Source organism: Polypterus senegalus, chromosome 3, assembly GCF_016835505.1.
Source record: "Polypterus senegalus isolate Bchr_013 chromosome 3, ASM1683550v1, whole genome shotgun sequence".
Classification (NCBI taxonomy): Eukaryota; Metazoa; Chordata; class Cladistia; order Polypteriformes; family Polypteridae; genus Polypterus; species Polypterus senegalus.
In genome coordinates, this window is record NC_053156.1 from 31,468,261 (window position 1) to 31,481,675 (window position 13,415).

Genomic DNA, 13,415 nt, shown 5'->3' on the forward strand with positions numbered 1-13,415 from the left:
TTCTGTCTGCCCTGAAGGTGGTGCACCCCACCAGATCAATAGCATTGTCTGGGTTACCATCATTTAACTATGTTTTGGTGAAAATCATGATTTTGCAGTCTGTAATACATTTGTGTGAGGTGATCTGGAATTGTAGTTCATCTAGTTTGTTTGCTGGACACCAAACATTGACGAGAAAAATGCTTGGCATAGGTAGAGTTTGCTAATACCTGGCTAATCTTTTACTCATTTTTTCTTAAGCACTTGCTATTTCTCCTTCAGGGTCTCTTTGTCACTGGATCTGAATGCTCTCTTTTTCTTATTCAGGAGACATTTTAGCTCCATAGTAATTCAGGGCTTGTTGTTTGGAAAGCATTAAGATTGGGATAAAAATGTTTAGTACATCTCAGCTATAAGAAGAAAAGGTCAGTTAGTGAAATGTGAAGGACTAGATTCTGTTTTATTGCAAAACTAGAAGCTGTTATTTTTTAAGCTTATCTTCCATCTTCATATATAACGAGCCTGAGATAAGCAACCTCTTCTTTAGTTTTACAACTGATAAGTTACTATTTTGTGGTCAGTACACCAGACAATACATTTACAAAGTTTATCAAAAGTCATGCTCAATCCAGCATATCAGTTAATCAATGTATCAATATATCAATCGATCACCTTTATTTAAATCACCATGTAGCATGGTCCCAATAAACTGTACAAATAAGAAGAAAAGATGGTACAAAATATACAGTAAGCAAGTGAAAAATAGAAATAAAAAAAACAGTAACATCAATGTTAAAGGAATAATAAAAAATACAATTTGAAATTAGAAACACCATTTAAAGGGATGTCAGCAAATTATAAAAATAATAATTTAAGCTTTTTTGTTCTTTCGGCCCTGAAGGTGGCGCACCCCGCCAAGAGTCAAGATGATAGACTAGGTGAGTTGTCCATGTGCCATAGGAGAGACCTCTGACCAGGACCTGAAAAAGAAAAAAACTTTGTTTTGGTGCATAACAGCAAAAGGTTGCCTCATCACTTCTTTTATGCATGGCTCCTAGAATAATTGGCAGAACACTAATAGAAGATCTAAGATGACAGGCTTTATAAATACACTGAAAATAACCGCTGTCACAGGTGGCTGGGTGTGGTCACTAATCAGCCACCTACTTAAGGAGCCGCAGCCCTGTAATCAAGGCTGGAGTCGGGTGAGGAGGAAGACAAGGTTGAGGCAGAGGAGGCGAGGAGAGGCCCGTGTGTTGTGTGTGTGAAGAAAGTGGCTATTGAAAGCCTAGACTTTGGAGTGGCTATTAAGAGCCTAGACTTTGGGGAGTTTAGTGGCGGTGCACTTGACTTTGTATATAATTGTGTAAATAAACATGGGTGATGGAGCAAATGGTGTCCGCCTGTGTGTGTCTGGGCCGCTATCTTTCACACCGCATATTGTTGATTAGTGTAATGCATCTGATTGTAATTAACCTGTAACAATATAATGGCCCAGGGAATAGCCATAGTATTCCAAATACCATAACTGATTTAGCGTTGTTACTCTCACTGCACCTTCTTTTTCTGCTTTCAGCTGCTCCCGTTAGGGGTTGCCACAGCGGATCATCTTTTTCCATATTACTCTCACTGCACCACTATGAGTATTTATATCACTGTATCTGAGTGGGGAATCACAGCAGCAGCTCATCGGAAAGGGAATTATCGGTATACAGCATCAAGCCCACGCTGCCTCAGCCACGGCAAAACGTTTCAAAGCCTTTCCTGTACGGACCTTGCGGTCCAGAAACAGTTTCATCCCAAGAACTTTAAACGCACTCAATCAATTGCTCCTTGTAGAACTGTTTGTACTTATAAGTAAAATTACCCCACTGTAAACTTGCACTACAGTTATAATATTTCACAACCTGAGCCACTTTATAAAGCGCATATTTACATATGATGATGGTATCGTTTGTAAGATGAAATGCAGCAAAATATGTTGACTATATTATACAGATATAAGTTTAACTTCATTTAAATAATCTGTATTGTTAATAATTAAACATGTGAGGACATGGTGCCGCAGTGCTAGCAAGTTCACGTATTGATCCTACCTTGTGCTGTATATTTTCTGAGGCTGGCGCGACACTGGAAGGATAGACAGATAGAATAATTAAACACGTACTATAAAGATATTTAAATGTTCCTTAAAAGTTTTGAAGAATCGTCGTTGTAAGCTTACAGATGGCTTAATGTCTATTACAGAGCTGATTGTATGGCGATTGGGTATTTGGGGAAAGAAAAGTAAGGACAGGAATTGAAGGTTAGTACGTTTAAAAGAGACAGTACTGCTACAATAAATTATTTCATTGAAGGTCGTGCATGGCGCAGCAGCATCTTGTGTGAGACATGAACAATCTCTGTGCCATCGTGTTCCAATGTTTAATAACATGCTTTCATTCCAATCATCATGAAAATGATACCACGTATACATCTCAGTATTTTAATTATTCAGAGAGCTGTAATATCACGAATGCAATGGATTCTGTGTCCTGTCGGAGAAAGAGAAAGAACGGAAGCACGTAGTGATTCACACACATAGAGCACATTGAAGAAAAATACAAAACAAAGCATTTAACATGCTACTTTAGTTACAATGGGATTTAAGAAACTAGTAAATTAAATGATTTTAAGATGAAGTTTATGATGTTCTACTTTAATGAAAAAATAAACTACGTGATTAAAGTGGAAATTTCGAGATTAAAGTTGACATTTTGTGCTTTTTTCCCACTGTGTGCCTATTTTTTTTGTCTGTACCCTAATAAGCTCACCTTTTCACGGCGACTTTGATATGTGACTTCTTTTTTATTTTGGCACTGTGCAACTTTGTGGACTTGAGCTTTCGAGTTTCTCCGACACGCTATGTCACTCGATCAACTTCCTTTTGTTCATTATACCACTTTTTAAATCAACAAAAAGTATGTTTTTCCTTTGCCTCCACTTGGTATTCGCTGAATTTCTTATATTTTCCCCATTGTCTTTTCACAGAAGGCTGAGCTTAAGGGGTATTTATATTGATTTGCATACTCATAGAGGCGTAATTCTGGGAGGAGTTGGAGCGGGACAGAAGGCGCATGCACGAGCATTACTTTTCACACTGACCAGGATTTATGGAGCGGAAGAACGTGGAAGTTGGAGTATGCACAGATTCCTGTATCTAGATTTTTCTGTGCGTAAGCACATTTCGGCTTTTGTGCTTACGTCATATTATAGTACAAATTCTACGCACGGCGTAATGCATGAGGCCCCAGGAGAGACAGATAGTACTTGTGGTTGTGACCATACATATATACAGTATATTTTATGAACGAGAGCAGAAGGAGGAGGGATTGGTGAGACAGCACACATCACAGAGTTTTACCTGGGGTTTGAGCTTTATGGGAGCATAAGCACCCCGTATGTCTAGTCGGCTAGAGCTGTATTTTGCTGAAATAGATAGGTAGATAGATAGATAGATAGATAGATAGATAGATAGATAGATAGATAGATAGATAGATAGATAGATAGATAGATAGATAGATAGATAGATAGATAGATAGATAGATACTTTATTAATCCCAAGGGGAAATTCACATAATACAGCAGCAGTATACTGATACAAAAAAACAATATTAAATTAAATAGTTTAAATGTAGTATGTGGCGGGCAGGGGGACTCTGTGGGAATAGAAATTAAATGGAATTTCTTTCTGGTAGGACAGAGTGATACCATAAGTACTCCTGGGAGATGGGTCCAGCTGCAGAGGTCTGTAGCTCCGCTATTCAGTAGCTCCCCAGGACAGCCAATTGGATTGCAGGTATTTGTCACCTGGTTTACCCAACTTGAGTCAGAAAACTCTCCCCCAACCCTAATCTTAACCATAGTGTAATCATTAAAGTAGCAAGGTTCAGAGGTGGGAAAGGAAGTAGCAATCTTGTGGCTTAAAATATATCACCCTGTCCGCTACACCTCACATTGGCATTCATGTTGAAAGTTGGGGCCGTAAAATACAAATTCACTGTAAGTGAATTAGCCTATTTATTCTCTTAACTGTCTTTGGCAGGAACATTTAGTTCATCCTGAAATTATTAGGACTCCAGTTCAAATGCTAGATCTGAATTACAGGAACTAAACAGGAACTTGAGAAAGAATTCTTAAGTGTGATCTCTCATATCAGAAAATCTATTGGCAAACTATCAGAAAACACAAAAATGGCAGGTAAATCTATAAGAAACAGAACAGCTACAGAAATAAGCTAAAGATAATTCTCAACTAACACTGGCACTTGGGCTTCCTTGAACAATTAAAACTAAATCAGTTCACTAAATGGTTAAGGATAAACCCTTGAACTGCTCTATTCTTTTTGCAAAAAACATTAAACAAATTACTTTTTCCTTTCATTTTTTCCCTTTAATTTGATATTTTTTCAACATTTTTTGATAAAATGCTTCCAGGTAGGGATGGCTCAGTGGTAGCACTGCTGCCTTGTAGTAATGAGACCAAGGTTCACATCCCAGGTCTTCCCTGCATGGAACTTCTATATTTTCCATGTGGGTTCTCCAGTTTCCTCACACAGTAAAAAAAAACAAAAAACTTACAGGTTAGAATGATTGGTAATGGTAAATTGGCTTGTGCACATGTATGTTCAACTTATTATGGACTAGCATCTCGCCCAGAGATTGTTCCTCCTATCACAAAATCAAAGAAGCCACAGAAAGGTTTGGCGCTGCCACCTGCATATTATTCCCTGGCTGCAAAATGGCTTAAAGGTTTGTACTGATGGGTACAGATTGGAGTCCAGAACAGAACTAATGGGATGGAGGAAAGGTGGCGGCTTTCAAAGTCAATATAGGAAGTGACATCAAAGGGGCAGGAGCACGACGGATCTTCATCCATAGGCTCGCACCTAAAAGTGATATCAAAGGGACCGGAAAGAGGAATGACTTCATCAGCAGGGCCAGGTGGAATTACCCGTAAACGGTCTTTAGAAAATTGAGAGAAAGCATTAGCGCACCCAGCTACCTTCCGGTCTGGCTCAAAATTACTCTCATTCAAGCCCTTAAGCTGCCTCCCATGCACACGTGTGACACTCCCTTGCACACAATGCTTGCTGGTTTAGGCTCAGGTTCTTTACAAACGTGCAAAGGATAAAGTAAGTTTGAAAATGGATGGATATTTCTATAAATTGGTAGGGTCTGCTCTTGTAATAAAAAAATGATCTGGCATCATGCTGTTACATTCCGTCTGCTTAAATGGTACCTGTGACAAAATGATCTACAGTTCACCCCAATAATGTCACCAAGGTGTGATGTTGTGAGTTCAGAATGCATTCAGTTGAGATAAAAAGTAAAATTAGAAAAAAGGCTTGGAGAAAACTTAAAATAAACGTATTGCAGGCTTACTTTTATGTAGTACTGTTCCAACTGTACACAATTTCAATTGCTTTTACTTAACACTGCCAAGGAAAAAAGGGGGTTCTGGGAGTGAAGGCACAAATGAACCCCTAAATATGTGTGCCACAAATACAACATACAGCTTTGAAACTTCACTAGAAGGAATCAAGTCAATAGATACAGTATACTTCACTTTAAATTGGATGAAATTAATTCCAAATTGCATTAATACTAATAAAGCAACTACATCTGTTTCCTCAATGTTTTTTAAGACCATCTAAGAGCTCTTAGCAGCGTTTTACTGTCCTGACCAAATAACAACTCATAATATGCATCCTCCTCTATATCTGATGAAACACAGGATTCAAACTAACTTCAGGTGAATACTTTATGGATTGCATTGTATTACCTTCCCAATGTGTTTACCTTGTCCTCACTTTGACTGCTGTTCTGCTGCATTAAGCCAACAATAAAGGGCTTCTTCAGATCTGAGTTTATATATCCCTTTGCTTATATGGTCAGTTCAATAATAGGAATTTGCCCTCATTTGATTGCCATTGTTAATGTTGTCTAACACTTTAAGAAACATATTAGGATTGTAAATGGAGGGGACCTCAATAATTACCCTCTAAACTTAAACTAAATAACAAGGAAGCAAAATTACACAGAAGTGGCAAATCTGGACAAAGACAAAGTAACAATAGGAAAACAACTCCAGCCTGCCTAAGCCTACATTTATAGGTGTTAACTCCTTCTCTACCACAAAGAGTTCTTTGGCCATTTTCCCATCTCTACAACATATAAAGTACTCTCTTCTCTTATCTTCTTTCTCTTCTTCTGTACTTATTCTGCCTCCTTTTAATCCAGCCTGTAAGCCCTAACCCCAGCTCCCATCACAGCCTTAAGCTCTGTGGTCCATAATTTGAGGTGGCTTCAAGCTTCACACAGCCACCTTTAACCAGATCCTGTAATACTTGCACAGTTTGATTTGTTAAGGGTCAACAAGTCAGAGTACCATCTGGTGGCTTCTTCAGACCACTTTAATTTGTTCCCCTAATGTGCTGGTTTTATTAGTTTTCTTTCATTTTAATACTGTGCAGTGCCAACTAATAGATTTAGGGGGTATCTCATGGCCTCTTTGTCAGTTCTCCTAGCCTCCTCCTTTAAAAAGGAAACATAATCCCACTTCTGCTAGCCTATGGCTGAGTGATTCCTTCTATTGACTAGAATGTATTCCTGTCAACCTTTACTGGCCTCCACAAAATTAGCATTATATCTCTAGCAACTGCTGGGTCTACCTACCCTTATGAGTATTATGAAAACACTAGTGACTTCCTCCCACATTGCAGCTCTCTCTGTCTCTTCCATGATGTTGCACTTGGGGAACAACTTGTAAACTCACAGAGCCTACTGTCCCCTGACTGTGTGCTTGTGCACATTTTTAATACACTTACTCTTTTTTATGTTAATAACTTTGCTGAGCCCAGTGCCTATTTTGTGGCATAGTTTTTTGAACGCTACCCATCACAGAAGATAAAAAAAAACTATGGATACATTACAATTCCTATAAAAAGTATTCACCCCTTGGAAGTTTTCATATTTTATTTTTATGCAAAATTAAATCACCATGGTTTTAATTTGGCTTCTCCACAAAGTGGTCTAAATTATTTACAACAATAAAACTCAAAATATTTGTCACAAAAGTATTCACCCTCTTAAATTCAGTATTCATTAGATTCTGTGTGTACAACTGAGTCCGTGTGTACAGGTCTCTATCCTTTGTGAAGTCCAGCCGCAAACTCTTAGTTGGATTGAGATGTGGACTCTGACTTGTTCACTCCAGGAAATTAACATTGTTGTTTTTAAGCCAAGCATGCATAGCGTTGACTGTATCCTATAGTTGTTGTCTTGTTGGGAAACAAATCTCCTCAGATGCAGGTGTCATTTAAACCTGCTGCAGAGAAGCATCTCCACAGCACAACACTGCCACCATCATGCATCACAGTCAGCATGGTGGTTTTTAAATAAGTGCAGTGCTCAATCATTGCATTTATTTAGTTGGCCAAAAAACTTGATTTTGTGTCATCAGACCATAGAACCTTATTCCAGCTGTCCTCAGAGTTCCCTGTGTATCTTTTGGCAAACTCTAGCCAAGATATCCTATGCATTTTATTCTTTCTTACTCTCCCATAAACCTGCAACTGGTGAAGTCCTGAAGCAAGAACTGTCTGCAAAGTCTTTCCAGTCTACCTCAATGTAGCTTGTAACTCCTTAAGAGTTCTTATTAGTGCTTTGGTGGCCTTCCTCACCCATTCTCTCTTTGAACGATCACTCAGTCATGCTCCAGGAGATTTACAGCTGTGCCATATTCATATTCTTTCCATTTCATAATGATTGATTTAACTGGACCTTAAACTTAACGTGCACACGTACCGGTCCCGGGACATAACAGCGGTTCAAAAACGTTACAGCCATGTGTGCATGCCCATCTGCCATGCATCTCGACACCCTACTCATCAAATGAAACTTCAAAGTCTCGTCTTTCCGATGATATAAACCATTTTGACACACAACAACCACAGCACTGACACTAAAGCCTTTTTTACAGAGAAGTACATACTTTTAAGAGTTGACTGTGCCTACCTTTGAAGACCCCCTGCAAGTCAAACATCAATATTTCCAAGCAGTATTGATCCCATTGTGTCCGTAAGGCTCCAGCGAATATAATCCAGTAAAACGATTTAGGTCCAAAACACACGATATATTCTCAAAGGGACAAAAACTCCAGAAAACGTTTCATAACTTGAGACCACTTAAGTAATTTTTTTTCACTTATATTGCTCATATTAGACGTAATTTGTTTCTGTCGGCGATAACCATGCTACCGCATGAAACACGGAAGTGTTAGCTTTCGAAAGACACCTAAGTTGGCCAATTACGGGTCTGGGGTTGACTGGCACCTCGTATAGCCAACCAGTGTCACAGAAAGCTTGCAGGGTGACGTATAGCTCTGAACTCTGGTAGAATCTACCAGTTTGATTGGACACTGTGACTGACACTCAAAACTTACAGCCAATGAGCAGCCGAGCATTTTGATATGTAACTTGCTATACTTACTTGTAAACAAAACGATCGGAGCTGCGTGAAGGTGGCATTTGTGCCAGTCTGCAGAGTTGGTGCGTGGTTGTTTATTGTGATTTTGCCAAGTTTTTTCGCAGTTTAAATATGAATAAAAGTAGAAGTTTAAACGTAAATAAACGCTCGATTAAATAATAGATGCATGTACGCGTTGCAAAAGTATTCAACCGGCACACGGGCCGTATAATGGGAGAGAGCGACGCCACGCCCTTGTGCTTTCTGCTTGCTAGTGATTGCTGCCATCAAGTGGCACATGGAAAAACGCTGAGCTGTGTTGTAACAGTTTGTAAAAGAAATATATATAGTTTGTGTGCATTTTATAAAAAAAAAGTAAAAAATAAAAAATATAAATATATTTTTGGCCCATAACTTGTATTGACTATTTTTACATAGAAATGTGTATTTTTTATTGTTTTTATTATGGAACATGAATTTCCATAACTAATAGAGTGACACTGTGTGTAGATATAGATTCCTTTAGGTGTAAGCTTTCAGTAGAGCCCTTATTGATATATGTGGGTTGAAGCATTCAAAAGTTATTACACTTTTTCCATATGTTCCAAAATGTGGATAATGGTCCCTCTAAAAAGCCCCTGGGCATGCCCACATAAAAACTGGTGTAAAAAATGTCATTTTTACAGGTATTCTTTTCAAATTTGAAATTTGAGTAGTCAACAAGTTATTCTGTTGGTACATAGTGTGTTTCTGTCCCCACCTACCTACTGCAGCTTTATTTTCCTTTACTTTCATAAAAAAACTTAGGCGAGAACAAAAAAATTAGTTTTTTTTTGTGAGTTCTAATGTGCATAACTTTTGATCAGTCTCACCTACAGTGATTCTGATACTAAGGGTGAAACTAGAGAATGTTACCTTTACAAAGAGACCAAACATGTGTTTATACTACAGATAGTTCAATAACAGCAATGATTCTAATCTGGAGAGGTCGAATTACAAGCGATTTAGCAAAAATGACCCCGAATGATAAGGGGTTAAGGGAAATTCAGTGACTTTGATATTATCTTGACTCCATCCCCTGATTTGTGCTTTTCAAACCCTTTTCTTAGAGTTGCTTGGAGTGTTCTTTGTCTTCATTGTGTTGATTAGCCCACTATACAGGCTCTCCACAAATCGGCCCTACCACATACAAGTGCATTTATACAGCAGCCATCCGAACTTCCACATGGGTAATCTACATTGGACTAACTCTGGAACTTCTAAACCCAAATGCCTGCACCATTGAATATATAGGTGTGAATACTTATGCTTTCAGTAATTTTGTGTTTTATATTTTTTAGTCACTATGACCACTAACAGAGCCCCAACCCCTTGACACAACTACACAGGCTATAGTTCCAGGTTCAAGTCATACCTCATATCCAGTTTTATTCTTAGTGGTGTTTTACATGACCAGCCCGGCATCAATTTAATAATAATAATAATAATTATGATAATAATTTGTTAGATTTATATATGGCGCTTTCTTCACTACTCAGAGCACTTTACATAGTGAGTGGGGAGCCACTAGAACCACTACTAATGTGTAGCATCCACCTGAATGGTGCAATGTTGGCTATTTTTGCACCAGTACGCTGACCACACATGAGCTATTAGGTGCTGAAGGGGTGAGAGATAGTTAGCCAATTAGAAACAGGAGATTATTCGGTGGCCAGAATAACTAGGCTGAGGTGGGCAATTTAGCCAGGACATCGGGATACACCCTACTTTTTACAAAGGATGTCCATAGGTATTTTATGACCATCAAGGTTGAGGACCTAAGTTTTATGTCTGATCCGAAGGACAGCATGATTTTTACAGCATAGAGTCCCCATCACTGAACTGGGGCATTGGGATACACATTCAGACCACAGGATAAGTGACACCTGCTTGCCTCTTCAAAACCTGTTCCAGCAGCAACCCAACTATTCCTGGCTGGTCTCCCATCCAAGTACTAGCTGGGCCTGAACATGTTTAGCTTTAGGCGGATGACCTGTTCTGAAGTGCATATAGTAAAGGCTGATGGAATCCCGTCCTCTAATATTACATACGTTCAACACACAGTCACTCACAAAATGTCTTTGATAGGTTTGGTCAATGGCATTTGGCTCAGGAAAAAATAGATCTGGGATCAAGTTGTCATTATGATGTTCCCAGGGTTCTCCATATTCACTCACAAGATCGTTATCTGCCAATGGTGGACCAAGGACGTTGTTAATAGTCTCACCCTCAGCGTATCATCGCCATCTTGTCTGGGGATTTGGAAGTCCGGCAGATAGTATGCCACTTTCTTGCTACAAGGTACAGGTAGCTACAAGACTTGAGAAATATTGTAAGTCATTCCCTTGTTGACAGCCTTTGGAGTTTTTTTTTTTGTTTTTTCTGTCCACCCTGGCCATCGGACCTTACTTATTCTATGTTAATTAATGTTGACTTATATTTATTTTTTATTGTGTCTTCTATTTTTCCATTCATTTTGTAAAGCACTTTGAGCTACATTTTTTTTGTATGAATTTGTGCTATATAAATAAATGTTGATTGATTGATTGATTGATCAGACCCAGTGATGGCACATACCTCTCTGCCTGGCCCATCGGTGAACATCTCCATAATGCTGAGTTTGCTGTTGCTGTCTATGCAGCAGTCCTCTTAAGTTTGTGAATATACCTTGGATATTCATCTCTGAGGTTCTTATTCATTATTCCACTCCAAGCAAGTTCACAGGTGAGTGATGTCAACAGAAAATCTGTTTCCCAAGGTTGTTCACACCTTTTAGCACTTTTTTCTACCATAATAAAGGTTTGACAATCATGTTTAAATATAAAATGCAAAGATGTGTCAGAGCTTTTAGCCACAATTAATTTAATAATGTGCACGTCCCTGCCAAGCAGATGGCCAGGAAAATCCTGCCAATTACGACAATTGTGTCCATCAGTTGATGTAACTGAGCCCCATTCACTTGACGTAACTACAGAGGCAACAGTCTTGGGTTTCATAAACAGAATATCTTTCATAAATGTTTTCTTCTTCAACCCAGAATACACATTATAATTTTTTTCTTACTGTTTTCTTACTCCAGCCCTCCCAGGTGAGCTTTATCCTTCATTCACATCTAACTCCAACGCACTGGGCGATGAGGAGGCCTCCCTTTTAAACCTGACTCATCAGTATTTTCATTACCAAATCATTGTCTTCAGGAAGTGCTTCTGGATCAGTTGGAAGTACCCTGAAAGAGGGGATTCACCTCCTGACAGTGCCCCCTGATTGCACCCAGGGAACCCAACTCGGCAACCCTACAGAAACATAAATCCCATTCTGCCCTACAGGCATCCAAACAAGAGACTAAAAGGGGAAGGCTGGCATCCAGTTTGTGGGGATCAACACAAGTATGGAAGGCAATTTCCCAATGTCCCTCATTTCTTCTGGTCTACCAGCCGGGTATTGGATTTCCATCCATTGCATCTGGGATTTCCAGTGCCAGTATATCCTCTGTTACCATGGCCTTTCATGCTAGCTGCTTGGCTGAGGCAGAGTGTGCCAAGCCTCCCTTTGTTATCATCCATTATTAATTAATTTAGACCACTTTGCAGAGGACTGTTGTTTGACATTAAAGAGTCTTTTTTCTGCTATCAGTGTCAAATAAATCGAGAGAATGATGAATCAAAAGGCAAGACAAAGGTTAGGGTGCCAACCTGGTTTTCCTCATTTACTTGAGAAAACAAAATTAAATAGCGCTCAATGGCAAAAAAATATCACCCTCAGGTGTTCAACAAGTACAGACACTACCTACTAAGGCTTCTTTTGAGTTCTTTCTTTGGGATTGCAGGAGCTCCATCTCCCCTGTTCTTCAATCAACAAGCGATGTCTCCTTCTGGGTATCTGGGCTTTTAAGGTCCTGGGACCTGAAGGGGCCGATTGTGGCCCTCATATGGTGGTTTCTCAGCACTTTAGAGACAAACGTAGACAACGCTGATAGTAGCAGTTCCTTCTCTCGGCCCGTGGTAATATTAAATACCTGGGTGGAACCTGGATGGTGACCCTCTGACAAGTATGCGATGACAATATATATATCTATAGTTGTAGTAGTATTGTCAAATAAATATACTGCATGGTTGTTGTTGAGAATGGACTCACTTTCATTTCAAATGAAACACTTGCCGTCTCGGGATGAGCAAGCAGGATAAGATTTAATTGCAAAAAGCCATCTCAGATCAATGAAGTGAGTGCCCATCATTGAGAAACCATTCACATTTATTACAATTTTTATCAGTATGTTTTTTGCACATGAACATTTTTCATCACTTTCGACTCCAAGAACACCAATCCTTCATTCGTAAAGTTTTACCAGTATCACCAATATATTCTCATGCTTACTCAGAAATAATTGCTTTTCTATCCTTTACCTACCTCCATTATTTTTAATACCAAAACATAGTTACCACCCCACCAAAGAATGACCTTCACCTAATCACCTTTCTATGTCCACTAAATCACTTTTCACATTCCTTAATTAGGGCTGGTAAATAATGGTGGCAATAAGAAAAATAAAAAATACAGGCATACATTTTTAATGGTTTAACACTTTCAGAACCTAATGCTAGTAAATACAATATATTCATCCATCCATTTTCCAACCCGCTGAATCCGAACACAGGGTCACGGGGGTCTGCTGGAGCCAATCCCAGCCAACACAGGGCACGAATCAATCCTGGGCAGGGTGCCAACCCACCGCAGGACACACACAAACACAACCACACACCAAGCACACACTAGGGCCAATTTAGAATCTCCAATCCACCTAACCTGCATGTCTTTGGACTGTGGGAGGAAACCGGAGTGCCCGGAGGAAACCCACACAGACACGGGGAGAACATGCAAACTCCACACAGG